The sequence below is a fragment of the Ictidomys tridecemlineatus genome, chromosome 3 (assembly GCF_052094955.1).
Source record: "Ictidomys tridecemlineatus isolate mIctTri1 chromosome 3, mIctTri1.hap1, whole genome shotgun sequence".
NCBI lineage: Eukaryota > Metazoa > Chordata > Mammalia > Rodentia > Sciuridae > Ictidomys > Ictidomys tridecemlineatus.
In genome coordinates this window covers 62,185,615-62,201,653 of record NC_135479.1, presented here as the reverse complement: position 1 = coordinate 62,201,653, position 16,039 = coordinate 62,185,615, and the positions used below count along the sequence as shown (strand labels likewise).

General features: G+C 42.6%; 1 long non-coding RNA gene across 3 annotated transcripts in view; it reads left to right on the top strand.

Moving 5' to 3' along the window:
- Positions 1-411: 411 nt before the first annotated feature.
- Positions 412-16,039, top strand: part of LOC144376197 (uncharacterized) — a 57,949-nt gene continuing 42,321 nt past the window's right edge. For all 3 annotated transcript variants that reach the window (XR_013436405.1, XR_013436406.1, XR_013436404.1), the window contains exons 1-3: positions 412-538; positions 8,853-8,931; positions 13,868-13,978. This is a non-coding gene — a long non-coding RNA (uncharacterized LOC144376197). The remainder of the gene's footprint in view (positions 539-8,852; positions 8,932-13,867; positions 13,979-16,039) is intronic.

Below are 16,039 nucleotides of genomic sequence, written 5' to 3'. Positions count from 1 at the left end.
ACCACAGGAGGGCTGAAATAGGGCACTGTGAAGGAATCCCTTGATTCCAGAATTGGGGGGTGGTCGGGGGGAGCCAGGACCCATTCAAGGAGCTCAGGCTAGGGAGAAGCAGAGGGAATAGAGGGTGTGGGCAGTGCCATGATACCACAGTACAAGGGTAACTAAGGGGAGGCACAGGAGGGGGCTTGAAATTGGAGGCTGAAATCAAGGGACAGGGACAGGGTCTTTGAGAAGGACATCCGGGGGCTCCAGCAAGGAATCAGGCCCAGGAATGGAGAGCCAAGTGCCTTGGCCCTGGCTAGTGTTGCATAAAAAGAGACAGAGCTCAGAATGAGAGGGAGGGGAGAGAGGTGGCAAAGGGATTGGAGGGCTCAAGGTTCAGGTCCACTGCTGGGTGTCAGTGTTCTGGAGCAGGACCCAAGCTGAAAAAGGCCAAAGGCTCAGGTAGGGGCAGGGCTACCTTTTCCCAAAGGGAGCCCAGAGTGCCAAAAGGCCTGTTCCAGTCCTCTGGCCCTGGTAATTCCGGAAAAGGGATCAGGTAAAGGGGCCCAGCAGGGACAGGGATGACAGGAGGGCCAAAGAAAGGCACAGTGTGAAGGGCCTGGGGATAGGTGTTGATGAGGTGGGGGCCAGAAACCCACAAGGAGCGCAGGTAAGGACCTAGATGAGGGCCCATGCCAGCAGAGAGAAGGGAAGGGCAGGCCTGGGCAGGAGGACAGCACTAGGGTTCTGCAATGCAGGGAAGCCAAGGGGAGCAGGGAAGTGGTCAAGCGAGGGGTCCACAGTCCAAGCACAGAGCAAGAAGGGCCACAAGATGCTCAAGCGAGGAGCCAGGCCAGGGAATGGAGAGCCAAGAGCCAGGACTGGGGTAGGGGGCTCAAGACAGTGGACAGGACTGAGGAGGAAAGGCAGGGGATCCCCCAGGGGGGATGCAGGCTCAAGTACCATCACCATTGCCAGGTGTCAGGGTTCTGGATGTAGGACCAAAGGCTCATGGAGAGTAAGGGGCCCAGGTGAGGAGCAGTGCTCTGTTTCCCATAAGGTATCCTGGCCCAGATGAGAATCAAGGGCCAAGGACCAGGCTAAGGGGGACTGGCAAGGGCCACGGGCCAGGAGGGTGGTAACGGGAGGGCATGGTGCAGGGTCGTAGTGGGTTCAGAGAGAGGCAAGAGCTAGGACCCAAGCAAGGAGCCCTGTCAATGGAACCATGGGGCTAAAAGAGGATTAGGAATCCAAGGAGCAGGAGACCAGTGCTCCAGGGGAAAGGGCTAGTGGAAGGAGAGGAAGGGGCAGTGCTAGGATGAGGATAATGAGGCTGGTGCAAAGGGCAAGACGGAAAATGCTAGGGGGCCCAAGCAAGGGGCCCCCAGGTCAGACCTGACACCAAGGGACACCCCACGAAGCCACGTGAGACCAGTAACATGGTCAGGGTCCCAGGCAAGGAGCCAGGTCTGGGGATAATTCAGCATGTTGAATGATTTGTGTGATTGTATATAAAAATTTAGAAATCATGTTTAGTCCATGAATTTCTTTTTCTCTAATGTGTTCCAGGGCTGTAATTCTAACATCCAAGTCCTCTATATGTTTTGCATTAACAATTTCTCCTAATGCTAGTCCAGCTATAGCTATCCATTCTAAAATATCCCTTGTTCTCCTACTGTGCTGTCTCTGCATTGTTGGAATGTGCCACGTTGTTTTCTGAGGGCATCTCCTATATAACTCCTTGGCATATAGAATGCTGTGTCAATAGTTAATGTGATCCTCTGAATTATGGTATTTACAATTATTTGTAGAGGAATTTGTATACTTGGTATTACATAAGGTGCTCTGGTGATTGTGGTTAATCTTGGACTTTCTCTATATTATTTCACTCCTGATGAGTAAAGTGCTATAAACAGTTTATGTGTGGCATTAATACCTCCTCTATCAATAATACATGGTTGGAGGTATTCCTTAATGGAACATCTTTCAAAGGACATTGGTAATACAAATACATGTTCCTGTTCCTGCTATGATCTTTTGGTAATTACAGATCAGTTAAATAGAGGTGTGTGAGTCACAAAATAATACTGAATTAATTCCCATGGCTTGTTCCATTGTGGTAGTAGCATAGAAATAGTATGAAATATTAGTATGATCTACTGTATATTGTGCTACCTTATCAAGTTTCATGCCTGCTGTTTTCCACCATGATAAAGGCCTTTTATCTGCTGCTTTTATCTTATACCTGTGGTAGAAGTAAGTATATTCATTTTTACATTCACCCCATTGTAGAGATTCCATCAGTAAGGCTGGTGATACATAATATTCTCTCCATACAGCTCCACTTATGTTAAGTTTATGGTCTGATCCTTTGTCGGGGTATGATATTATGTGTCGTTGGTTGTCTGTTTTTATGTCTAATGGAATTTCAAAATCTAATGTGTTGTCCATGTGTATTGCAGCTATTTGGTCACATATAAAGAATAAAGATAATCTGGATATGCATTTATTGTCATCTGTACTATGGGATGTATTCATAAGTCTTTTTACTTTTATTAGTTCTTGTAAAGACATGACCACCATTTTGTTATGTGTCTGGGTTTCTGTTTAGGGGTCATATTGTGGGCTGTATGGTGTTATGAATGATGCATTAGAAAGTGCTGTATAGTCAAAGAATGCTACTAGACTCTTTTGTAGAAGCATGGAATGTGGCTTAGGTGAGTCCCAATGTGTACCATTGTGTTTATGTATGTGTCCAATTCCCTGAAACATTGTAATTTAAGTGTTCCCTTGTTGTATAGTTTATTAAATCGAGTTTAAACATACTGATTTTTTTGTGTGTGGTTTTATTTTTTCCTGTTTTTTATTGATTTTATTATTTTTAATACACGACAACAGTGAAATGCATTATTAAATCCCTATTACACATATAGAGCACAATTTTTTGAATCTCTGTATATAAAGTATTTTCACCTCTATTTATGCCATTATTCATGTATTCTTTTTTTCATTACAATTCTTAATACACATATATACCACAATTTTTCATATCTCTGTTTGTATATAAAGTATGTTGAAACCCAATTCAAGTCTTAATACATGTAGTTTTTATAATGTTTACCATCACATTCCACCATCCTCACTAATCCCCTTCCCCCTCCCTTTACCTCCCACCCCTTTTCCATATATAGAATTAATCTAATCCTTCCATGGTCTCCCTCCCTACCCACTATGAATCAACCCTTCTATCAGAGAAAACAAACTGCATTTGTTTTTTTCGATTGGCTGTCTTCACTTAGCATTATCTTCTCCAATGCCATCCATTTACCTTCAAATGCCATGATTTTGTTCTTTTATAATGCTGAGTAATATTCCATTATTTATAACTATCACACTTATCTATTTATTCTTCTACTGAAGGACATCTAGTTTAGCTCCACAGTTTAGCTATTGTGAATTGAGCTGCTGTAAACATTGATGTGGCTGTGGTCCCTGTAGTATGCTGTTTTAATGTCCTTTGGGTATTGTCCATGGAGAAGGATAGCTGGGTCAAATGGTGGTTCCATTCCCAGCTTTCTAAGGAATCTGCATGTTGCTTTCCAAATTGGCTACACCAATTTGCAGTCCCACAAGCAATGTATGAGTGTACCTTTTCCCCCCACATGCTTGGAAACACTAGTTGTTGTTTGTCTTCATAATGATTGCCATTTTGACTGGAGTGAGATGATATCTTAGAGTAGTTTTGATTTGCATTTCTCTGATTGCTAGAGATGATGAGCATTTTTTCATATATTTGGTGATTGATTGTATATCCTCTTCTGAGAAGGGTCTGTTCAGGTTCTTGGGCCATTTGTTGATTGGGTTATTTGTTTTTTTGGGTGCTTAGCTTCTTGAATTGTTTATATACCCTAGCGATTCGTGCTCTATCTGATGTGTGAGGGGTAAAAATTTGCTCCCAGGATGTAGCCTCTCTGTTCACTTCACAGATTGTTTCTTTTGCTGAGAAAAAACTTTGTAGTTTGAATCCATCCCATTTTTTGGATTCTTGGTTTTAATAATTGTGCTATAGGAGTCTTATTAAGGAAGTTGGGGCCTAATCCCACATGATGAAGATTAGGGCCTACTTTTTCTTCTATTAGGCGCAGAATCTCTGGTTTAATTCTAAGCACTGCAAAACACACTTAATCATGATAGGCTAATGACAGACATTCCTTCTTCATGCTAAGTTCAGAAGTCTTAAGCCTTAGGCTTTATGTCCAGCAGATGCACACTCACTCAGACCGCAGTGATCAGGTCGGGAACCAAGGCAGGCCTTTCCTGGAATGGAGTGGACGACCAGTTGAGGAGAGGGTCATACAAAGAAGTTGCAGCTCTCACCCAGGTCCAGACATGGCGGTAGAGTTTGAGAGTGGTGAGCATCACGCAGAGGCTCAGGAAATGATGACAAGTGATGGGATGTCAGGTCCTCATCAGGCTCTCCAGCTCGAGTGCATCCTTGTTTTGGCTGGCTGAATCCCTGTTCATTTGCTCTATCATTTATACTAAATTTAGGAGATTTTTTGACACCCTCTCAATCCTTATCAGCTACCACCGGATTTCTCAGTGACATCATTTACCCTGGGCTCAGAAACATCTGATCTGATGATCTCCACCCTGATCTTCTTGCCTTTCCCTCTTATCAGAGGAGGAAGCCTGCCAGGGGCTTCACCCTGTTTATCAGGGTGAGGGGAAGTAACTTGTTTGAGGCCATACTGGAGGGCTCTGTGGGTGTGCCTGGTGAGACTGCAGGTTTCAAACCGGAGTTTTTAAAATGAAGTTGCTTAGGCTCAGGCCTAAGGCCATCCTAACATCAAATGGTATAGTTCTTAGTTTTACCTTGTATTTTATTATGAAGACAATAAAATATTGAGTTTATATTCACAGGGAGAGGGGAGGGGTGGACTCTTAACAAAGAATAGACAACATAACTAAAAATGGACAAATGACTGAACTAGACATTTGTCCAAAGAACATATAAAATGGCCAACAAAATGTGAAAAGATGTTCCTGTCACTAGGGAAATGCAGATGACAACCACAATGGAATACTACCTCCCACCACTAAGATGGCTGGAATTAAAAAAAAAAAAAAAAGAAAAAGAAACCCATAAATTAACTAGTGTGGCATAAATGTTGAGAAATCAGAACCCTCATACATGCCTGGAGAATTGTAAAATGCTTCAACTATGTGATCCTCAACAATTCAAATCTATAATTACCTTAGAAATGGCAACTCAACTTCTATGTGCATATATAAAGAGTATTAAAATGTGGGGCTGGGATTGTGGCATAGTGGCAGAGCACTTGCCTCACACATGTGAGGCACTGGGTTTGATCCTAAGCACCAGGTAAAAAATAAATAAATAAACAAAATAAAGATATGTTTTTAAAAAGTATTATAATGTGGCTGGGGTTGTGGCTCAGTGGTAGAGGGCTCACCTAGCACTTGTGAGATCCTGAGTTTGGTCCTCAGCACCACATAAAAATAAGTAAGTAAAGTAAAGGTATTGTGTCCAACTACAACTTAAAAAAATTAATTTAAAAAAGTATTAAAATGGCTATTTATACAAATACTTGTCCAAGAATTTTCATGACAACACACTTCACATAGACATGGCAGATAACCATGAGCTAGCTGATGGATCTTAGAATTCATATAATTCATTCATATAATGGAAGATTATCCAACCCTAAAAGTAAGAGGACCTGACAGATGCTACAACATGGATGAACCTTGGAACCATCATGCAAAGAGAGGCACAGGGGCCATTTATTGCATGAGTTCATTTATATGAAATCTTCAGAATAGGCCAAGCTGTAGAGACAGCAAGTAGATTAGTGATTATCAGTGACTTGGTGTGGGGAGTGGGGATGGCAGCTGGATGGAAACGATGTTTCCATTTGGGATGGTGAGGACATTCTTGACTAGATGGCGGCGAAGGTTTTCCAAAGTTACAAGTTTACTAAATCACACTCGGTTGTACCCTTCAGAATGGACAGAGGGTGACTATTACACGTGAATTTTACTTTAGTAACTCAGGGAGAGAGTTGAAGGTGAGCCATCCCCAGCCATGAGGGGTCTCTGAAGATCCCACCTCAGTCCCAAAGAGTAGAAGAGCTGAGGAAAGCCCTGATCATGGGACCTTCCCTGAACTCTCCCCTTCCTCCCTGGCTCTGCTCTGGCCTGAGAAGTCGCGCATCCACGCTCCACGCCCACAATTTTGAATGGGGAGCAAAAGGAACTGCTATTGGTCCAGCCGGTGGGGCTGAGCGCTGATTGGCTGAGGCTGGCAACGGACCTGCACGCGCGCAGAGAGCCGTTGAGGACTCGCTGTGTGGCAGTTCCCCAGCCCTGGGCTCAGTCAGCGCCTTGTCAGCACCTGGTGAGCACCGCAGGAGCGCCCTGGAGCCAGGTGCTGCTGTCCAGCCCCAGTGAGTGCCAGAGGTCTTGCAGGAGGCTGGGGAGGGGACCCTCCCTCTTAGTGCCTGGTCACTCAGGCTTGCCCAATTCACCTCTTGTCCCCGTCGGGTCTGGCTCCTCCTCTGTCCTCAGGGTCAGGTTCCTCAGGCCAGGGTTTCCTGAATTCTCCTGAAACACCCTCACTGATCCGTTGTACCCTGATTTCAGGCCTCTGGGTTCTGTTTTGAGTTGATGGATTTGTATTTAGCGTCCCCCTCACCCCCCCCCCCGCCCCCATAGCCCTGGAGCATTTCCAAAGAAATCATTCACAAATGGATCTACTTCGTTGAAGCAGAATTGGGGATCTAGGGTCCTCAGCACCTTCTGTGACATCCTTCCTTTTCCCCATATCCCGAGAAGCCTCTCCAGAGACTCTTAGAAACAGAAGGGGCAAAGCATAGCGTGGCCCTGCGGTGTCCCATCTATCTTCGTGACTTTGCAGATCTGAACATGTCATCTCTGTGAGAACATTGTCCCCACACCTTGTGCGTGTGTTAACAATATCAAGCTTGGTTCTCATGATCACAGTGGCTGGACCCCACTGGATGTGTGCCGGGTAGGGCAGGGTCAGTCCATACACAGAGCAATCTTTCCAGTGGGAATAGCCACTGCACCCTTGAGGGGAGTTGCTGGCCTGCAGAGGAGAGCTCCTTTGGGGGCCTTTCCTGGCTCTGGCTCCTCTCTCTTGACAGCCTGGTGCACCAAGTGGGGGCTGTTCTCATCTCCCTCTGTGAACCTGCTATAGCCCTTGATTCCTGGCCCTGGCCCTGACAACAACTTTATCTCTGAAATGAACCTATCTTTTATGTGGCCAAGGCTGCTTCTCACTTGTTAGGTTCAGCTCAGTTCTTACTACATTGAATAACTGCATTCCTCAATATCCCTGGCAAAATTAACCATCCTGCATTGAAATCTCAGTCTGATTTCAAACATCCTGTGCAGGCCCTGCAGACAAAACCAAAACCAAACCAAAGAACATGACTGTGTTTAACACCACTCTTAGGTGAAGTCCTCATAGCAGTCAGGGAAAACAGCAAGGGAACACTGGGATGGCTTTTGGTAAAGAGTGTTACAAAGATTTGGAACTTGAGGGACATTTTAAGGACAGAGGGGCTCTCTTCTAGAGTGGACACTGTCAGGAAGCAGGGAATTCTATTGGTGGTGGTCTTCTTACATCTTATCCAGAAAAGGGAAGAATGGAGGGAGGTGAATATTAATTGGGGGCAAAGCAGCAGTCACTTAATTTCATCAGATAGGGGAAGATTGGTCACTTCTGTGAATTAATCTATATTCACCTTTCATCTGTGTTCAGACATAGTTTGAGATCAGACTTCATTTTTGGTCCTGATTACTCATTTCACGTTGAATTTGGTGCATGTTGATGCTCCATGAAATTGCTTGTGCTTCACTAGGATTTTAGGGCCAGGCTGCGAGTGTCAAACCTGGTCCTGGCAACAGCAGGCCCCACTGACAGACAGGCCAACTCCTGGAGGTCCAGGCTGCTTTCTTCTTCCTCACAACACCTCAGGGCCAGGTCCTAAAAGAGGCCTCCTAGGAAAGGGTTTCAAATAGATTGAGGAAAAAAAAATATTTCTGGCCCCAGAAAAGTATCAAGACAGAAGAAAATGGGACAAGTATTAAAAAGGAGTTCAGAACAACAGTTCACGACCATTGCTTCTGCTGGGGGATGCTGTTCCTGTCCTGGAGCAGTCTCCTTTTTTCTCTGGCTGGGGTTGTCTGTTCACCTGCCCATGTGGGAGCTTCTCTTCTGGGTGCCATGTGCATTACTGTAGCTGGAGCCCCAAACATCTCATGGAAGTTGTGTGTGTCTGTCCCTCCAGCAACCTGTGTTTACTACCTGCTGAGTACCAAGTACTTTGTCAGAGTCTGAAAGCTGCCTCTGCCTGGGCCTCCACACAGGTGTCTGACATTCACACAAATTGTTGGCCCTTTACTGCCCTTTGAGGGAATCTCAGAGCCTGTGCAGGCACCTTGTGACCTCACCTAGAGCAAAGAGGATTCATTTTATTAGGAGCTTAGAGACAAGGGTGACAGAATTTGGTGAGGGCCTTCGTGGGTTGAAAAGATTTGTAAAATTAGGCTTCTGTGGAAAGGTTCCAGGGAAACATAACTGTTCTGACTGTGGGATGCCAGGTAAGTCACATTGCTCCTTTGTGCTGTCTTTAATTTTCTTTTTCATAAAAGGATTTTTAGGCTGCTCTCTATATTCCTGAGTAGAAATGCATTATTTTGGATGCTCTCTGTCACTAAGTGTGCACACACTTTTTTGTACCTGTCTGCATAATTTATAAAGCATGGTGACCTGGGCTTCCTCTCTGCTCCAGAAGTTAACAGTATGGTTGTCCCCTCAGGCCCGGATGCATCCATGGCTAAATTCTTCATTCTGAGGACAGGAGGACAGAGTTTCCCTGAAGAATGTCAAGAATCGAGGTAAGCCTGTATGCTGCTTCTTTCTGTCATTTTTGATTAATTTGCATTTTTATATAGCCATAGACTATGCACTCCTTTTGTGTCACCTGTAGCAACTATTTTCAGGTTTTTCAATGCTTTTCCTGCATCTGCACTTCAACCTCAAATGGCAGTGCATAGGTAGTTTACAGTTTGTTCATACATTCCTCTCCTAATGGATGTCTGCAGTGTTTCCTGTGTTTGTGTGCATATTTGAAAGAAGTTGCTATGACATTATGAAAAAGACATTGTAAGCACTTACACTTTTATTTCCCTTCATTTAATACCGGGTCATATGGGTAGATAGATACATGTTTAACTTTTTTCTTTCTTTTTGGTACTGGGGATTGAAGCCAGGGCCTCCGGCATGCTAGGTGAGTGCTGGAGAACTGAACCACATCTCCTGTCCTTTTTCATTTTATTCTGAAGCAAGGTCTTCCTACATTGGCCAGGCTGGCCTGAAATTTGTGTTCCTCCTGCCTCATCTGCCTATGTAGCTGGGATTACAGGTGCACACCACATTCCTGGCTTTGAATTCTGCTTTTAAGAACATTTTCAAACTGTTTCCCAAAGTGGTATATCAATTTGTATTTCCACCAATGGTGTGTGAGTTATTCAGTTTCCCTATGAGATTTCTCAATTCATGCTATTGTATTTTCAGCATTTTATTTTTTTTTCAGAATCATAGTGAATATAAGTTGTTTGCTTTGCATACAACTAGTTTAGCTGGGAGATCATTTAAAGAGTGAAATAAAACACAGAAATCCCATATAATCATACTTCCCTAATTATTTTTTTCTTTTCCTTGAGAATTTTATGCATATATGCAAGAGATATCATAAATAAATAATCGTTGGCTGGTAGGTATTTCAGTTGTTTCTGTATCTTAGTATACATCTTGTTTTTATGCATTTGTAAAAATGGATGCACTGTTCCTTGTACTCAGTTTCCCCCAATGATGACATCTTGCAAAACCACAATTTGATATCACAAACAAGAAGATGACTTCAATATAGTGAGGATATGCAATGTTTCCATCACTAGAAGGAGTCACTAAGTTGTTTCTTGTAGCCAAACAAACTTTTCTCCTCCTATCTGTGCTTTTTCCTGCTAGTTTATTATTATGTTCCTCCATTACTAGAATTTCATGAATTTTACAAAAATCAAATCAATCATAGTATTTGCTATTTTGTGATTAGCATCATTCACTCAGGATAATCTTCTGGTGATGCATACAATTGTTGCAGATATCAGTTTTCATGACAGTAGTTGCCAATGTATAGATGTGGCACTGTTCTTGTTTTTGTTGTTGTTGTTTTGTCTTATTATCTCCAAAATGTCATTTGAGATGAATTCAGTTCTTGGTGTTATAATGAGGCAGCTACATGAAAATTTTAAAAATTTGGGCATGCGATCACTAAAGTCTTCATTTCTCTGAATAAATTCTCAGATGTGCAATTGACACATCTAATATTATTTGCATTGTTAGTTAGCTTTCCATTTCAGTGCCTAAGTACCTGAAATGATCAGCATTAAAGGAGGGATGGTTTATTTTAGTTCATGGTTTCAGTTCATGCTTGATGGTTCTGTGGCTTTGGGGCCTATCCATACATCCTAGTATTGGTTGCTGCTCACAAAAGGACATAAGAGGCCGAGGTTCCAATATACCCCTCAAAGGCATGTCACTAATGACACTTTTTTCCAATAGGCCCCACTTCTTAACACTTCCACCAGCTACTGTCAGCACCACATGCTGGGGACCAACCCTTCAACACATAGGCCTTTGGAGGACATTCAAGATCCAAAGTATAGCCTGCATGTTTTATTTTGAAAAAACTGACAAACTGCTTCCCAGTGGCTCTAATAATTACATTATCACTAGCAATGTGTGAATGATCCTATCTCTTTGTCTTCAGCAGCAGAAATTGGAGACTATTTTCATTTGAGCTACATTTACAGGTGTGTAAGAAGTAGGTGTGTGTGTGTGTGTTGAGATGGGGTCTTGCTATGTTGTCCAGTCTTCTCTCTTACTCTTAGGCCCCAATGATCCTTCAGCTTCAGCATTCTGAGTATCTGGGACTACAGGCCACCCCTATGTCCTTTGATTCTCGTGATTTTAAGGTATATTTTCCTAATGGCAAAATATGTTTTCCATCTTCTTCTTTGCTTGTTGAACTCTGGATTTTCTTCATGGCAGTAATGCAATTTCAGAATAATGGCGTAGGAAAATTACAAACTAAACACAATATTAGATGAAAGAAGGAAATAAGAAAGATTAGGAATGAAAATAATGACCTTGTGCCATAGCACATGCCTGTAACCTCTGCAGCTAGGGAGGATCATGAGTTCGAATCTATCCTCAGCAACTTAGCAAGGTCCTATGGAAATCAGTAAGACCCTGATTCTAAATAAAAATATTATAGAAGGTCTGGGGATGTGTCTCAGTGGTTAAGCACTCCTGGGTTCAATCACCCTACCAAAAACAAGAAAAAAGTGAACTAGAGAATAGAAAAGCAGTGGTATAATCCATCAAAAGCCAAAAGCTGGCTTTTCAAAAAGATCAGCCAAATTAACCAACCTTCACCTTGAAACAACAACAAAAGGTAAGACCCAAACTATGAGAGTTGAATATGGGGTCATCTGCCTTACAGAAAGAAAAGGCATCCCAAGAGAATACGCTGAACAATATAAGATAGTGAATAATAGATGAAAAACCCAGATTTTCTGCCAGTGAATCAGCAGGAGGCCACCAGGGAGCACAATGTCACCCTGCACAATGAAGGTAAGGATCCTGCCCTGAGCTCCTATGGCTACCAGAGGGCGCTGGATCCTACTTTCTGCCCCAGGTGGTGCACAGGCCTGTGGAGTCTGGGCCTGGTTTCCTCAGAACCCAGCCCTGCAAGCTTGTCTTCCACTTGGGTGGAGGGAGCTTCATCTATGCTGAGGAGAAGGTGTGTTGCAGGCCCTGTCGCCCGAGGAAGGCGCTTTTGTTCGCCGCTGCTTGTGGACGTCGTCTTAAGTAGGCCATTCCCAAAGGTTTGTTCTTTCCTTCCTCACACTGTATTTCAGCAGGACTTGGACAAAATGACCCATTTATTGCAGGTGGAGGCTCGTCGGAGCAGTGAACTGAAGGAGACATTCCAGTGTAGCATGTAGCTTACCAGGAAGAGGGAAAGATGTGTATGAATTCCCTTCTCTACAGAGTTGGGAATGGGGCAAAAGGCAGATAGTTTCAGGGTACCCAGCAGAGGAAGTGGTTTATGTGGAAAAGCAGTAATGAAATGAAATCTCTCTCCACAGCTGAGAGGTATCAGAGAAACCTATGAAAAAGAAATGTCCTCAAAGAAAGTCATGTTCCAATTTTGTTTTGGTTCCAAGAGAAAGACTTCAAATACTACCTAAAATATGGAGAGCTCATCAGTAATTTGAGGAACACAGTAGACTGCCTTTTCCCGGAGGATCTGTTCCAAGGTCTCCAGTGGGTGCCTGAAACTACAGATAGTACTGACCCCTATCTACAAGCAGTGCAATTCTCCCCAGCTTATCTCATGGCCAGATGGTTGTCAAGGTACTGATGGGTGGGTAGCCTAAGGAGCATGAATCCATTGGACAAAGTATGATTCAGTTCATGGACAGCATAGAGAGTAATATTGCCTGATTTCATCATTCATTCATAATCATGAGAAATTTAAAACTTATACATTGCTTATATCTGATTTTAAATTATATAAGTAACTTGTGGGTGAGTGAAAACATAGAAAGTGAAATTTATTTTTCATTAGTTCTTAGAACTAATGTCAGTAGATTATATTTTCATATATTATTCACTCATGGGAAAGTGAAATATTTGATGAGAGGGAACTGGTGCATTTAGACTTTTTTCATTGCTAGGACCAAAAACATGACATGAAAAATTAGAAGAAAATTTTTCCTCTTGTTGTGGGTGGGTGTCACAGTTTCAGAGGTCTCAGTCCATAGATGGCTAGCTCCATTTCTCTGGGTGTTAAGGTGAGGCAGAACATCATGTTGGAAGAGTGTGGTTGAGAAAAGTGGCTCATGACATGATCAGGAAGCATGGAGAATATGCTCAGCTAACAAAATATATACCAAAGGATTCCCCTCCCAGATGACCTACCTCTTCAGGCACATCCTACCTGCCTATAGTCACCACTCTGTTAATCACTATGAGGGTATTGATGATGCACTGATTATTTTAAGTTTGTCATAACCCAATCATTTCACCTGAAAACTTTCTTGTATTATCTTACACATGAGCTTGTGCGGGACACCTAAAATCTAAACCATAAGATACTGAAACATTTAAATACCCCATGAGATGAAAATTAACTGTACCTCATGGAAAATAAGTTGGGAATATGAAATAACAAAATTCAATTAAACACATTTTGTTTTCAAGGTGTAGACATCCTGTGAGTTATGATAAGAAGACTTTGAGCTCTATCAGCTACGTGGTGAACAAGAGCATGCAGTGTGAACTGCTGGGTTTGCTACTGCTAAGGGTCTAGTGACATTTACTCGTCAGTATCTCACTTTCACTGAACAGTTTCTGTGACCTCTGCAAGTTCTGATAACTCAGAACCTTTTTGCCTCGTATACGACTTGAGGGATTCTGCCACAGCACATTTTTTCCAACAGAGATGTAGGAAGGATGAATTATGATGAGATTTGTAATGAATTTAACTTACCCAGTTGTAAACTGCATGAATTTCACCATACCAATAGATTTTTTTTTCAGTTATAAGGATCATGAATACTTCCAAACAGGAAAAGGATACATGAACATGTGTCTGTCAGTAAGCCATCAGAGTTCCCAAGTCCAGTAGATCAGTAAGAAAGTAACTGTGCATGACACTGAATTAGAGGAGTCCAATGCCAGTTTCCTCTCATTCTTTTTCAGAGCTGCAGCAGTGAGACACCTTCAGTCCTCAGATATTCAAGACCTGTAGCTTCTTGATAGTGCACCAAAGATGCCAGTCTGGGAGGGGAGAGAAGCCATCCAGCTCCTGGGGTAAGTTAGCAGTGGAAATCTCATGAGTTGTTAGAAGTCTCACAGAACACAAGTGGCAGGGAAGGCCAGAACAGGGGCTTCCAGAAAAAGGTAACTTGAAATACTAAGGGGCAGTTGAGAAGGGCCCGGCATTCCCCTTGGCCTCCTCCTTGCCTTAGCAGGGAATGAGCTTCCTGAGCTCAGGTTCATCATGAGGGCTTGGCCAGGTCTTGGATCTGTGATGGCAGAGAGCTGATGGAGGGTTATTCCAACTTGAGTATTCTGAGAGAAAGAATCACAAACCCTCTTCCTTTTCCACATTGTGTTTGGCTTGTTCACATACTCAGATCTCTTGCATGAGGCAGAGTGTCCCCAAGTGCCTCCTGGGACCTCCAGAAAAAGAAGACATGTTTCCTCTTACTCTCAAAGGCACTGCAGATTTCTGGCTGCAGGTTCTGGTGCTTTTGTGATGAATTTTCCAACTGTAGAAAAGTCAGGGCTCAACCCTCTCTCTCACCACCAAAAATTTGATCTCCCAAGATGAAACCTTGGAACCGGAACAAAATGTAAGCAGAGGTTAATAGTTAAGGTGCAAAACTGTCTTGAATAGGAGGAAAATTAGTCAGCCCTAGACATTTAGCAGCACTGATCCTGGTTTTTGCTTTGGAGGTGCTGAGAATGGGACCCAGGACCATGCACATGATAGCTAAGCATTCCAGCACACAGCAACACCACCACTCAGTGCTGCTGTCTTTAAGACTCATGTTGAATTGTTAGACTTAATGTGTCAGTAATCTGATTTTCACTTCAAACCTAATTTAATTTGTTTGCATGCAGAGAGATCTATGCATAGTAGAAGTAGATTTTGGACTTTGATATCATAGTACTGAGAAAATGAAAGATCTGTGGGGCTAATGATTGTTTCAGTGTTACATTTGTAATATTATGAGAGAATTATATAGATATGTATGGATAAATTAATTATATTTCATAGTAAAAATATTTAAATATGTAAAACATTAACAAATACCAAACTGCTAAATATATGCTTGTATTAAAGTAGGGTTTGCTATAGACTAGTCTATCCACCAAGAGAAATCAAGAGAAGTTCTATATTTAGGATAAACAAGCCATATTCTAAATTGTTGTTTGTGTTCTCTTAACAACAGCAACAATATGAAGAAATAAAGACGTTAAGAAAACTACTGTAAGGCTAGACATGGGTCCTGGTACATTCCTCTCTTAGAGAAGTTCCTAAGGCATAATGGAAAACATCATGAAATTTTTTCAAAAACTTGAAAGAAGAATTGCCATATGATTGATCTAGCAACCCCCCATTTGTTTGTGTATGAATAAAGAATATGTGAAGAGTGTGTGTGTGTGTGTGTGTGTGTGTGTGTGTGTGTGTGTGTGCGTGCACGCATGTGTGCATATGATGGGGTGGGTATTGAGAGAGTGAGAATGATAATATTATTCAATCTTGTTTTTCTTTCATAAGTGGGGGTTTAATCCCAGGGGCAATTTACCCCTTAGCAACTTCCCAAGCTCCCCACCCCCTTTTTTGTAAGAGGAGAGATAGATAGATAGAGAGAGAGAGAGAGAGAAAGAGAGAGAGAGAATTTTTTAATATTTCTTTTTAAGTTTTCGGTGGACACAACATCTTTATTTTATTTTTATGTGGTGCTGAGGATTGAACCCAGCTCCCTGCGAATGCCAGGCGAGCGCTTTACCTCTTGAGCCACATCCCCAGTCCCCCAAGTCCTTTTTAAATATTTATTTAGAGACAGGATTTCCCTAAGTCACTTAGCATCTTGCTAAGTTGCCGAGGCTGGCTTTGAATTCATGATCCTCCTGCCTCAGCCTTCAAGGCTTATGGGATTATAAGAGTGTGCCAGAACACCTGGCTATTATTCAGTCTTAAAAAAGAAAATCCTCTCATTTGTAACAGCATGTATTCCTGAGGACATCATGCTACTGAGATCAGCAGACAGAAAGAGAGATACTGCTTAAGCTCACTTCTGTGTGGAACCTAAAATAGTCAAACTCATAGAAGCACAGAGTCCATGGTGGGCATGAGGGCTG